The sequence below is a fragment of the Nycticebus coucang genome, chromosome 12 (genome assembly GCF_027406575.1).
Source record: "Nycticebus coucang isolate mNycCou1 chromosome 12, mNycCou1.pri, whole genome shotgun sequence".
Classification (NCBI taxonomy): Eukaryota; Metazoa; Chordata; class Mammalia; order Primates; family Lorisidae; genus Nycticebus; species Nycticebus coucang.
In genome coordinates, this window is record NC_069791.1 from 18,753,330 (window position 1) to 18,767,518 (window position 14,189).

Sequence of the window (14,189 nt, forward strand, 5' to 3'; positions counted from 1 at the left end):
ACTTATATGTGTGTGAGGTTTTACAACTAAAATGTGCTTCCTCACACATATCTCCTTTTTTTTTGTTTTTATTTTTTATTATTTTTTATTAAATCATAACTTTGTTCATTGATGCATTTATCAGATCTCCTTTTATAAAGCAAAGTGAGCTCTGATTATTGCCTTCATTCTGCAAATGCTGAGGCTGAGGCCCAAAGAGTGCATGAACGACTTCTCACCTTGACAGAGCAGGCCAGGGACTAGGGCCTGCCCTTCCCTCTGTGCCGTGGGACGTCTTTACTGCCTCCTGCCATTACTGTCCTTCTTAAATTATTTTGTTTACTTTTAGAAGGTAATTCAAGCACCAGGCGCAACATTTCAAAAGGTATCAGTGGCCTTAGTGAGAAGTCTACCCCTTTTCCTTTCTGCGTCCCTAATCTTTCACTTGCCCTGGCAGTAAAACTACTACTGATATCTTGTTGGTTCCACTAGAAATATTCTATACAGATAATTCTCTATCTGTCTGAAATATTTTATTATCCCTTCCTTCCTTATTAAAGATTCAATGTCCTTTCTTAGGAAAGGCAGTTGTCTGGAAATAATATGAGCACCACTTAAAACAGATATTAAACTGAGTCATCCTTTGGTAGACTGATCATTTAGATTGTTCCAAACATTTCCATGTTTGAAACGGTATAGTAAACGTGTTAACTCGCAACAGTCTGCAAAGAGGTAGGCCAAGGGGTCCCTGTGGTGTGGCACCGTAAGGAAATGGGTTGTGGCCTGTGGCTGCCTGAGGGAGACCACTCACACTTCCATATTCGCTGTGTATTGATGGTGTGGACAGAAGCTAGAACTGCAATGCTGGGAAATAAGCGAGCCATTAGATCCTATGGCTTCAGCGCCAACAGGCTTGGGTTTAAATCCTGCTTTAGAGGCTGGGCGCGGTGGTTCCTGCCCATAATCCCAGCACTTTGGGAGGCCAAGGCAGGTGGATTGCCTGAGCTCACAGGTTCAAGACCAGCCTAAGCAAGAGCAAGACCGCTCCCTAAAAACAGCCAGGCATTGTGGCGGGCACCTGTAGTCCCAGCTACTTGGGAAGCTGAGGCAAGAGAATCACATGAGCCCAAGAGTTTGAGGTTGCTGTGAGCTATGATGCCACATAACTCAACTAAGGGTGAAAGAGTGACTCTGTCTCAAAAAAAAAAAAAAATCCTGATTCAGTCACTTATGACTGCATGAACTTGTCAGTCACTTATTTCTCATCTGTAAAATGGTGATAATAATAACTACTATGTAGATGCAAAGATTAAATGGGGAGCTACACCCAGAGTCGTGGGCACACAGGAGTGTACGATAAAGTATCTCTGTATCATTCTCTGGGGTCCATTGGTTCAATTCTCTTTTTCTATCACTCAATAAATAGTTATGACAGGGTGGTGCCTGTGGCTCAAAGGGGAAGGGCACTGGCCCCATATGCTGGAGGTGGCGGGTTCAAACCCAGCCCCGTCCAAAAACTGCAAAAAAAAAAAATAAATAATAATAATAAATAGTTATGACAGGAACTGTTGTGGGTGTGAGGGAAACAGCAATAAATAAAACATTAAAAAAAAATAAAAAGCCCCTGCCCTAATGGAGTTTACGTTTGAGATGGGGGAGGCAGACGATTAAAAAAAAATAAGTAGCACAGGCCAGGCATGGGGGCTTCCACCTGTAATCCTAGTGCTTGGGGAGGCTGGTGTAGGAGGATCCCTTGAGTCCAAGAGTTGGAGGTTACAGTGAGCTATGATGACACCATTGCACTCTAACCTTGGAGGCAGAACAAGACCCTGTCTCAAAAAAGAAAGAAAGTATATGTTAGATAAAAGAGAAAAGGAAGGGTGTGGGGGCAGCAGGCTGGGTTTTAAACAGGGTGGTCTGGAGAAGGCCTGAGGAGGCAGCACCTGAGCAGAGCCCTGAGGGCGGTGAAGGACGAGCCCAGGGGAAATCCAGGGGGAAGAAGCTCTAAGTGGAGGAGTAGCAAGGAGGCCAGTGTGACCAGACTGAACAGGAGAAAATGCAGTTGGAGGAGGAGGGGGCAGATCACGGGATCATGGAAGGCAGCTGTGGACCATTGGGCAGATCTTTAGGAGCCATTGCCAGAGGTCTGAGCAGGAAAGTTACCATCTCTCTTGCTGCTTCTGTTGAGAATAGACTGTGTGGGGCAAGGCAGAAGCGCGGAGATGAGTTGGGAGGGTACTGAACAGGTAGCGTTATGGCTGAGACTAGAGGCATATCAGCCGGGGAAGGAAAAGCAGTCTGATTCCAGATGTGTTTTGAAGGCAGAGGTGATAGAATTTGCCTGTGTGGAGATGGCAGGGTGTGAGAAAAGGACAGGAGACCAGAGTGGCTCCATGGTTTCTGGCTTGAGCAACAAGAAGGAAGATGTTGTCGTTTACTGGGATGAAGAAATATGAGGAAAAACAGGTTTAGGGGGTGGAGGTCAAGCGTTTGGGTTTTAGGCTTGTTAGCTCTGAGATTCCTTTTAGATGTCTCTACTGAAGTGGTAAATGGGCATTTGCAGATACAAGTATGGAGATTAACGGAGACGTCCAGGCTGGAGATATTAATTGGGTTTGGATGTTGCCACCAAAAGAGCAGGTGATACTAGAGAGGAAAGGAGGTCCAAGAATTGAGCCCTGGGGCTCTCCAGGTATAGAAGAGGAGAACCTCTACAGGACCCTGGGAAGGAAGAGTGAGTCAAATAGGGAAATCAGGTGAGAGTGAGGTACTGGGAGCCAGAGGAGAAAGGATTTCAGGGCAGGACTCAGAGGAGGTACTGTAGAAACAGGTGACAAGTCACACAGGGTGTTTGACCATTGCTTGTAGCATTATGCAGGACACTGGTGACCTTGATGGAGCAGTGGAGACAAAGGCTGATTAGAGAGAACAGAAGGATAACTGGAGACACTACATGAGTTTTGCTATGACTGAAGAGGAGCAGAGAATGGCAAGTTGTCTAGAGGGGGAGGTAAAGTTAAGAGATTTATTCTGGGAATAAACGCATGCTTGTATGCTTACGGGCTTGACCAAGTAAACAGGGAAGGGTGGATGATGCAAGAGGGAAGAAAAAGCACCAGGCAAAGTCTTCGAGTGGGTAAAAAGGAATGTAATCTAGGGCCTGAGTGCAGGGTTGGCCTTGGATGGGGCACCTCAGGTCATCAGCTGAGAATGGATGGGAGACAGTGGTATTAGAAGTTGAAGGAGAGAGAAGGTCTGCAATAGTCCCCCAGGAGATAGGAGAGGCTGTAATTACTGAGCAGTGTGGACGGCTCACATCAGGCTGGGAGCCTCACTGGTTTTCTCTAGTCTTGCTCATGAGTGCAGGTACAGAACAGGCACACAGTTATATTTAATCAGGACTGGGGTTTCGCTTTTTTGTTTGTGTTAATGTGCATTAACATGCCATTATGAGTAAATAATTTCTTTAAAATCACGCTTTATTTAAAAACTAAACCCATAAAAGCCAAACAGTTTAATCAGGCAGTGAAAAATATTCTGAATATAAGGGCAAAAATAATGCCCCTTTTATATCAACAATGCTTTAATAGTTCCAGCCACAGGTTAACTTTAACTTATCTTTATGCAAGCCATTATCATTTCATTCACACTTTTTATTTTAAAGGACATAAGTTATTTTCCTTATCTTTTTGGAAGGAAGTCCTATAAATGGGCCAGAAATCAGTCCATTAAATATATACATATAAATGCATAAATTTTAGCCAGCTGGTGTGTGTGTTCGAATCTATTCCTGGTTACCTTAAAAAATGGACCAAATTTGTCAAATCACAAAACAGTATGTGTTTTCTTTGCTTGTATGAAACTTGAACAGTCTAGATATTTCTGGCAATTCCTCTTCAAAGCACTTGCATTTAGCATTTTCAAGCATATATGAGTCATGACTAATTCGTCTCTGTTGGGGTCTTCTCTGATAGTATAGTAAGAATTTTGAGGTTCTGCATTAAAATGTTTCATGACTTTGATTTAGTAACAGAGCTAAATTCTGGGCCAGGCATGATGGGTCATGCCTACAGTCTGAGCACTCTGGGAGCCCCAAGCGAGAGGATCCCTCTAGGGCAGGGGTCCAGCCTCATCAAGACGACACTAAATAGAACAAGGACCCAGGTTCAGTGGCAGGCGCCTATGGTCCTACCTACTCAAGAGGCTGAATCAGGAAGATTGCTTGAGCCTAGGAGTTTGAAGTTGCTGTGAGCTACCATGAAGCCACTGTAATCCAGCTGGGGTGATAGAGCAAGACCCTGTCTCAAAAACAAAACAAACAAAACTAAGAACTAAATTCTCTACTAAGTCAGGAATGCAAACTTTTGTGCTGTTGATAAACAAGGCCAGAGTTGTTTGGATTTGGGAGGTTAAGGACTGAAAAGAGCCATTTATTGATGGTTTCACTATTTAGGATGGATGGAATGGGATTTATAAATGATCCCATTCTATCAAGAAATCTGAAACTTTTCTACAAACTCTCTAAGATTTGTATGTTTTATGCAAGTTTTGTCTTATGTTCCAATATAGATTAGTGCTTCAGAGCTTGGCCTTCACTGGCAGAAAAGTTGAGTTTAGAGTCCCAAATTCTTAACCCATGAGCTGCGTGATTTTGGGAAAGTTACTTAACTCCTATTGGCCACTTCCAGTTCTGAAGATTAAATATGCCAAGTGCAAAGCATAGTTGTTTGGCACTTAGTACATGCTTAGTTTATTCTAGGCTTTAACAATAAAATAATACTTTAAATGAATAACCACTGAATTAAATGTAAACCCTGACAGCTACCCTGTTGGATGGGCATGGTTGTCTGGACTGAAGTGCCTCTACTCATGCAGGAATAAGCTCTGCAAGTGGGAATAAACTTCTGTCATCCGTAGGTCAAGTTGAGGCAGGGAGATTAAGCAGGGAGATTAAGCAATTGTCATCCGTAGGTCAAGTTGAGGCAGGGAGATTAAGCAATTGCCAGGATAACTACTGGGCTTAGATTAAGGACCAACCTCCTTGGGTCCAGTTCCAGAATCACAGTTCATACTTTTTTTTTTTTTAAAGGTGTAAACATTTTTTTCAAAGAATAATTTAACATTTTAGGAGAATTGGATCTTACATTATTTAGCAATCCCCTTTACCTCTAAATAACATTAAATTTTATTAGAAGGTTAGGCGGCGCCTGTGGCTCAGTGAGTAGGGCACTGGCCCCATATGCCGAGGGTGGCGGGTTCAAACCCAGCCCCGGCCAAACTGCAACAAAAAAATAGCCAGGCGTTGTGGTGGGTGCCTGTAGTCCCAGCTACTCCGGAAGCTGAGGCAGGAGAATCGCCTAAGCCCAGGAGTTGGAGGTTGCTGTGAGCCGTGTTATGCCACGGCACTCTACCGAGGACAATAAAGTGAAACTCTGTCTCTACAAAAAAAAAAATAATAAAAAAAATAAATAAATTTTATTAGAAGGTGCCAAACTATAGGCTAAGTTTTCTGATTCCCTCTGTCTCTCTAATTATCCAACATAACCATTTTCAGGTATACAGTTTAGTTGTGTTAGGTATATTCACAATGGTGTGAAAAAGATCTCCAAAACGTTTTCTTCTTTTAAATCCGAAACACTGTTATCCATTAAACAACACTTTTTTTCTCCTTTTCTCCCTGCCCCTGGTAACTTTCAATTCCTTTGTCCAGTTCCCTTACCTTTTCCTGGTTGCTACATCTTTAATAGTACAGGTTTGTCAACCCCCAGGCCAGTAGTTTGACTCAGACACACTATTTGAGATGTTTTCTACTCCGAGTCAGATGACTTATGCGTGAGACACCTGCAAAGAACCGCCTTGGTAATAAGGGAATGGGGAAGGGATTGGTCTCATGTTAAAAAGGATCAGGGCTCGCAGATCATTAGTGCTTGACAGTCTCCACATCTATGGTGCAGACAGCTGACTGCTGCACCTTTTGGCACCTCTGACCTGACTGAGACAACTGACTCCTCCTGATGGGGAGCCTGACTGAGATAACGGGCTCCCTGGCACTTACAGGGAGCCATACCCCGAGAGAGCTTATACAGCCGTCTGTGTCCTGGCAGTTTCATGGGCTGGGGCCGGCAACCTAGCATCCCAGCTCCGACAGACTTAGGTATTTATTAATTGGAATAAATCTTCCCTTACCCAAACCCATGTTAGGATAAACTATGCAAAGAAAGAGGCTTCATCCCCAGATCTGAAGAAAACGTTCCTCCTTTCCTCCTTCACAATCAGCAGAGGCTGTCAAAGACTCTTCCTTTACCTTTCATATTCATGGTCTGCATTTTAAAAATTTCTCTTTAAAATGCCTTTAATTTTTCTTTTAAATTGTCAGACCTGAGAGCTCTATCAACAGCACTGTCAAGTTTTAAAATCTGAACTTTTAAAAAAATGCATGTTTTTAAATGGCATTGTAAATTAATTTGAACAGTGATATCATCTTTGCTATAACTAAAATGCTAACCTTTCACTTATTTGCATGATGGGATTACAGATGTAATAATTTTTTTTTCAAAATTATTTGAGATTTGTTCATACTTATAAAGAAAAAGTTGTAGGCCTGACACGGTGGCTCAAGTCTGTAATCCTAGCACTCTGGGAGGCTGAGGCGGGTAGACTGCTTGAGCTCACGAATTCAAGACCAGCCTGAGCAAAAGCCAGACCCCGTTTCTACTAAAAATGGAAAAACTGAGGCAAGAGGATCGCTTGAGCCAGAGTTGGAGGTTGCTGTGAGCTATGACGCCACAGCACTATACTGAGAGTGACAGCTTGAAACTCTGTCTCAAAAAGAAAAGAAAAAAGAAAATGTTCTAACATTTTAAATGATATTAACCACTAAATTCCTGAACATAAATTTTTTTTGTCCAGGATGGGAAAAATAGCATAATTTTTCTGTTTTTTTTTTTTTTAGAGCTGGGGTCTTTCTATGTTGTCCAGGCCAAACTGAAAATCTTGGGCTCAAGTGATCCTACCGTCTTGGCCTCTCAAGGTGCTGGGATTACAGGTGTGAGCCACCACAACTGGCCACCTTTTCTTCTTCATTAAACATTCACCAGTGCCTCTCTCAGAGGACATGAGGTTGAGCCAGACAGTCTTCTCTATATTCTGGAGCTCACAGATCAGTGAGAGGAAGAACTCTAAAACAGATAATTATAATTCAATGTTGGAAATGCAATTATGGCTTTATGTTAGGGTATCACTTATATTACTGAAAAGAGATTTTAAAAATTCTACCAACAGCATGAAAATGACTAAAAATAGCACTATGAACAGTGGCTTCTGGTCAGACTCTTCTATGGATATTTGCTTTATAAGTATGCTTGGCCCACATTTCATCATTGATTTTGTAAGTTAATTGTATGTCACTCTTCCATCCTACTGGTAAAATAACAGTCCTCGACATATTTTTCCAAATTATCATTTACAAAGATACTGTCACTGGCTACTTTTTATTTCTTCCATTTTGTCTTTAGGATGATACTTTCCTTAACATGTTTTGTTGTTGTTTTTCTGAAATACATGTCAATAAGTGAAAATAGAGAACTAGAAATTACTTTCACTTTGGGGCAGTGCCTGTGGCTCAGTCGGTAAGGCGCCAGCCCCATATACCGAGGGTGGCGGGTTCAAACCCGGCCCCGGCCAAACTGCAACCAAAAAATAGCCGGGCGTTGTGGCGGGCGCCTGTAGTCCCAGCTACTTGGGAGGCTGAGGCAAGAGAATCGCTTAAGCCCAGGAGTTGGAGGTTGCTGTGAGCTGTATGAGGCCACGGCACTCTACCAAGGGCCATAAAGTGAGACTCTGTCTCTACAAAAAAAAAAAAAAAGAAATTACTTTCACTTCTCTGAATCTAGGGTTTACCAGTCTAATTAACCTATGGTTATAAATCTTTGAATCATGCGTTCATATTCTATTTTCTTAGTCATCATTTCTAAATTGTCACGTAACTATGGCCCCAGCCACTTTATATACTGGTATCATCACAAAAGACTCCTACTATGTTTATTTTCTATATAGGCATTCATTCTTGGTGACATATGCTAGTTAAGTCATGGAATAGTTTTAAAATACTTAACAAAAATAGCTAAGCATCAAGAAACATCTCTTTGTTTCCGGTTGAATAAACCCTGTGACTGTACAAAGATCTAATTTCAATAAAATTCTAAACAAATTATCTTATTTTCCAAGCCTGTTCCTCCTCTCAGTAAATGGAATTAATATCCACCCAATTGCCCCAAGATAGAAATCTCAAGGTCACAGAACTTCTCCTTCATCCCATAAGCAGAGCAGACTCTATCTCCCAGACCAATCTCTGATCCATCCATTGCTCCCCCTGCAGCCTCTACCTTAGTTCAAATCTGGAATCCTCCTGTGGTTTCCAAATTTATCTTCCCACATATGTTCCTTTCTTCCTCCAACCCATTCTCTAAAACTACAGCCTTTGCTCTTTCTAAGATACAGATCTTCTAACTTCCCTTCCTGTCATAGGTTGAATTTAACCCGCTAAATCAGATCAGATTTTTTTCTGAAAATACCAGCCTTTCTGCCTTAATCAGGCACATTAGCCAAATTCATAGCATTACTTCAAGGAAGCCTGAAGATCCCAAATTGATAAGGCCTCCGATTCCCTTAGATCAGTGGTGCTCAAACTTCCTAATTGCTGTGTTATTACAAATGGAAGAAAGGAGTTGCGTTCCACAGGTTGAAAACTGCTGCCTTAAATAACAACAGTACAGAATAAGGAATACTCACTGAGTATACCATTCTGAGTAACTGTATCAACTTTTTTTTTTTTTTTACAAAGTCAACAATAATTATTATTTGAGACAGAGTCTCACTCTGTCACCCTCAGTAGAGTGCTGTGGCATCATAGTTCACAGCAACCTCAAACTCCTGGGCTCAAGTGATCCCCTTGCCTCAGTCTCCCAAGTAGCTGGGACTACAAGTGCCTGCCACATCACCCAGCTAGTTTTTCTAGTTTTAGTAGAGACAGGTCTTGCTGTTGCTCAGGCTGGTCTCAGCTCTAGCAATCTACCCGCCTTCATTTCCCAGAGTGCTAAGATTACAGGCTTGAGCCACCATGCCAGGCTACCAATAATTATTATTGTTACCATTAATTGAGAGCCTGCTTTATATTGGGGCATAATATAAATTTAGATCCACCCTATAGGGTAGGTATTACTGTCTCCATGATAAGCATGAGAAGAAGAAGAGTTCCTGGGGGATCTGGTTTTCCCTTGGGCCAGACAGCTTGTACTAAGTAGCAAGGTTGGAACCCTGCTCCCTCTGCCTGCTGTGTTCTTTGCCGACGATCACCACCAGACAGACCACTGCATCCCGGCCACACACTGTGCCTGGGGTTCAGGCCTTCATCTCGAGACAGTATCAGTATCACTGACATCAGATGCAGTCACAGAAACAGGACCCCAACAAAATTTCTTTCTTTCTTTCTTTTTTTTTTTTTAAGAGACAGGCTCACTTTATGGCCCTCGGTAGAGTGCCATGGCATCATAGCTCACAGCAACCTCCAGCTCCTGGGCTTAGGCGATTCTCTTGCCTCAGCCTCCCAAGTAGCTGGGACTACAGGTGCCCGCCACAATGCCTGGCTATTTTTTGTTGCAGTTTGGCTGGGGCCGGGTGTGAACCTGCCACCCTCGGTATATAGGGCCAGCGCCCTACCCACTGACCACAGGTGCCTCCCCCACCCCCACCCCCAAATTTCTTATACCTCATTTATTTAAAACTTTATTATGATTGCTTATACTCCTTGGGAAAAAAATAAAACCGCTCCAAATTGTGGGGGTTCAGAGAGCTGTCTGTGCCAGCCCACAAAGTCTGAAGGAGAAACTGTCATTTGCAGAGTTTGATTAACCACAGGCACATATTTTAGGAGGAAGTAGGCTACGAAAAATCTGCAACCCTTCCCTGTCATATGCTTAGTTTGTTAAAGAAAACTAGGGAAGAAGCTTATGATTTCTTTAAATGGAAAAGCTCCAAATGGAAAAAGCCCCAAATATGTTTTCTCTGAATAAATTCTCTTAGTGAATGTCTTAAGAATAATTGATGAAGGCCAATGATCACCAGCCTGTCCGACCTATGGTCCTGTCTGACCAGATACTTACATGCTCCTGCAAGCAGATTTCCTATTGCTCTCATTGCCTGGTCCAGAGGAGAAGGAAAGAGGAAGGAAGAGAGGTCAGCGGGTATATCACACTGTCACCCACGGAAGTGCGGAAAAGGGAGTGGAGAGCTCTGCTTGGCCTCTCACTGATCTGCTGGGTCGCCCTTGTCCTATCAGGACAGAGACAGCACTTCCTTCCTTATCAGCAGGCCTGGGCAGGGAGCAGCCATGGGCAGCTGGGGGCATGGCCCTGGGCCTCAGACAGCCTTGGAGGGGGCTCAAGGTTTTTCCTTTTTCATGGTGTTAATTAGGTACAGCCTTGGTTCTTATCTGTGCTGCCAAATGAGCCCAACTTTCAGCTCCTTACTTCATCTCAACCAGTCCAACAGGCTATTCAAACCAATAGTGATATTATCCTAGCAATTTGTTTTACTTATTTTGGACAAAGTCTTAAACTAATTTAACCCTCCATCTGTCACGTTCAGGCTAAAACCTTTTATTTTCTTGGTGCTTTGACCTTGGGGCTCCATATTTGAGCTACAATGAAGGTCTCCAACTAGAGACCTGGAGGGTGATTCCTCTCCTAGAAAGACTTTGGAAATATCTGATTGTTTGCTAACTTCCCATTCAAAGCCCCTTCCACCCACAGCACTGAGACATTGCCAGGAAAATTGGCTCCCGTGTCAGTTGGATGAATTTGTCAAAGCCCTGGCAGTTTGGACAGCTATCTACTTACAGGGGGAGCAGATATTAGCTAAGCCATCTGGATACCATTTATTTATTTGGGGGGGGGGTGTTGGGATTTGGGGGCACAGAGTGGAAGGAGGAAATAGAGCTGCACCTATAACTACACTCAGGACTACATCTTCACTATTCTTTCTAACATACAAGGTCCTTAAAAACCTAGGACTTTTGAAATAATCAATTCATATAAAAGAGAAGAAAAGGCCGGGCGTGGTGACTCATGCCTGTAACCCCAGAACCCTAGGAAGCCGAGACAGGTGGATTGCTTGAGCTCGGAAGTTCAAGGCCAGCCTGAGCAAAAGTAAGAGTCTTCTCTACTTAAAAAATAGAAAAAATTGCTGTGCGTTATTGTGGGTACCTATAGTCTTAGCTACTTGGGAAGCTGAGACAAGAGGATTGCTTGAGCTCAAGAGTTTGAGGTTGTTGGGGCGGCGCCTGTGGCTCAGTGAGTAGGGCGCCGGCCCCATATGCCGAGGGTGGTGGGTTCAAACCCAGCCCCGGCCAAACTGCAACAACAAAAAAATAGCTGGGCGTTGTGGCGGGCGCCTGTAGTCCCAGCTGCTTGGGAGGCTGAGGCAAGAGAATCACGTAAGCCCAAGAGCTGGAGGTTGCTGTGAGCCGTGTGAGGCCACGGCACTCTACCCGAGGGCGGTACAGTGAGACTCTGTCTCTACAAAAAAAAAAAAAGTTTGAGGTTGCTGTGAGCTGTGCCGCCTGGTATCCCTCCAGTCAGGGTAACAGAGTGAGACTCTGTCTCAAAAAAAAAAAAGAGAGGGTGGTGCCTGTGGCTCAAAGGAGTAGGGCGCCAGCCCTATATGCCAAAGGTGGTAGGTTCAAACCCAGCCCCGGCCAAAAAAAGAAAAATCTTAAAAAAAAAAAAAAAAAAAAAGAGAGATGGAAGAAAATGGAAGAATGACCAAGGAGGGAAGCAGTGGAACAGAACAGACTAGGCCACATGCCAACTGTGGAGACTGTTACGGTCAGGAGCTACTGAGCGCTAACTATGGCCCTTGCCCTTTTTCTTTCCTCTCTTTCTCCATATCTTCTTTCTTCTTCCTTTATTCCTTACCTCTTTTTCATATATATAAAAAAACAACCTATTGGCTAAAGTAGTTAATGGTTATAGTATCCACACATAACCTGAATTACAAGGAAAAGTAAGTGATCAGAGAGGTAACCGAGCTGGGATATCCAGATTCTTTTATACAAAGAATGAGTATATAATATTTACTGCAAAATATGAAAGAAATGTTACGGCCTCTCTGTAGAAATCAGTTTATGTGTAGACAATGAAGCAGGCAAAATCAGAGGCACAATTCAGAGCCACCCAGAACCTTTACTGTAGGGTGGGTGATGTGCTGCCCCTGGCCTATAGGGGAGCACAGGAAACTAGGTAGCAAGCTAGGTCTGGGCGTCAACCATAGCATTAGGCACATTCCAAAGACACCCAGATGCTTGTGAACCAGACCAAGAGTTGCAAAGCTAAATGGCTGTGCCACCCACGTAAAGGTTCTTGCTAACATGGCAGAAAGGAATTTCAGGACTTTGGGACACACATAAACTGAGTCATCCTGGCAGGTTTATGGAGTGAAAACGGCCAGCCCGCTCAGGAGAGGCTGTGCAGAAGCTGACGTGTGCTCCCCAGAAAGGGAGCCAGCAGGCTGGAAGAGTGCAACTGCCCTGACCCTGAGCAGTGGCTGTTTTTTGTTGAAATCACAGGAGGCTGTGTAGTCAGTGTTCATTCTGTTCTTATTCATAGTTCCTGTGTTTTTCCTACAAGGAGAGTCAAAATTACAATGTTTATTAGGATTGTGATATAATGGGAGAAAGGTCACTTTGAACGTAGAACATGTGCAACTCTAGGAAATTAAAGGCTCTTTTCTTTTCCTCAGGTATTCAAGGGCTGTTTGTTTGAGCTAGTTGACTAACTTTTCCATTCCCTTCTCCCCTGCTGGGACCTAGCTGACTCCCTACTCTAACATCTGTAGGGCAGGGGAGGTATAAATGAGTCAAGGAGAAGCAGGGTTTGTTCTTTGTCCACATACTCACTTTGCATATTAAACATGGAAGAGTGGTCTCCGTTTCCTCTAAAGATTGTACTTCTTTTTCTAGAAATTCTTTTTTTTTTTTATTATTATTTTTTTTTGTAGAGACAGAGTTTCACTTTATTGCCCTCGGTAGAGTGCCGTGGCCTCACACAGCTCACAGCAACCCCCAACTCCTGGGCTTAGGCGATTCTCCTGCCTCAGCCTCCCAAGTAGCTGGGACTACAGGCGCCCGCCACAACGCCCAGCTATTTTTTGTTGTTGTTGTTGTTGTTGTTGCAATTTGGCTGGGGCCGGGTTTGAACCCGCCACCCTCGGTATATGTGGCCGGCGCCCTGCTCACTGAGCCACAGGCGCCGCCCTCTCTAGAAATTCTTATATCTCTCATTATCTCTCTCTCTCTCTTTTTTTTCTTTTGAGACAGTCTTCTCTGTTGCTCTGGAGTTGAGCACAGTGGCATCACAGCTCACAACAGCCTCAAACTCTTGGGCTCGAGTGATCCTCTTGCCTCAGCCTACTGAGTAGCTGGTACTACAGGCGCGCACCACAACGCCCAGCCAGTTTTTCTATTTTGCTCAGGCTGGTCTTGAACTCCTGAGCTCAAGGGAGCCTTCCATCTCAGCCTCCTAGAGTGTTAGGATTATAAGCATGAGTCACCCCACCCGGCCTACATCTCTTGTTTTACCACGTATCATAAATACGTGGGAAAAGAGAAATACTTCTCTGCTGTACGAAAAAATAAGTGGAGGTAAAACTATGGTGGCAAATGAGAATTGATACTTAACCTCAGTGTTGGAACAATACAGAATAGTGAGGATTGTAGCAAACAGCGGAATATATGTGCCATTTAAGGGGGCAGTAGCCACTCTACGCACACAGATTACTTCTTGAGAAAATACTCTTTTTTTTTTAAGAGATGGAGTCTCACTCTTTCACCCTCGGTAGAGTGCCATGGTGTCACACAGCTCACCACTCCACCTCCTGGGCTCAGGTGATTCTCCTGCCTCAGCCTCCCGAGCAGCTGGGACCACAGGCACCCACCACAATGCCTGGCTATTTTTTGTTATTGTTGCAGTTTGGCCGGGGCTGGTCTCGAACCCACCATCCTCGGTATATGGGGCCAGCGCCCTACCCACTGAGCCACAGGCACGGCCCGAGAAAATATTCTTTTTTCAATTTTACAAAAAGAAAAGCTGTAAATATAGATTTTTATGAGCTCTGTCCTGATTTTTAAACATTGGCTCACAAAGAAAAATAAAAGG

At 43.7% G+C, this 14,189-nt stretch overlaps 1 protein-coding gene across 3 annotated transcripts in view; it reads right to left on the minus strand.

The window, feature by feature from the left end:
• Nucleotides 1-14,189, minus strand: part of PCED1B (PC-esterase domain containing 1B) — a 99,352-nt gene that overhangs the window by 19,428 nt on the left and 65,735 nt on the right. The window contains exon 1 of one of the 3 annotated variants that reach the window (XM_053555780.1): nt 10,140-10,217. The exons of the other annotated variants lie outside the window; for them this stretch is intronic. The gene's annotated coding sequence lies outside the window, so the exon portion shown is untranslated. Of the gene's footprint in view, nt 1-10,139; nt 10,218-14,189 lie in introns of those variants that run through there. 3 annotated transcript variants of the gene reach the window in all.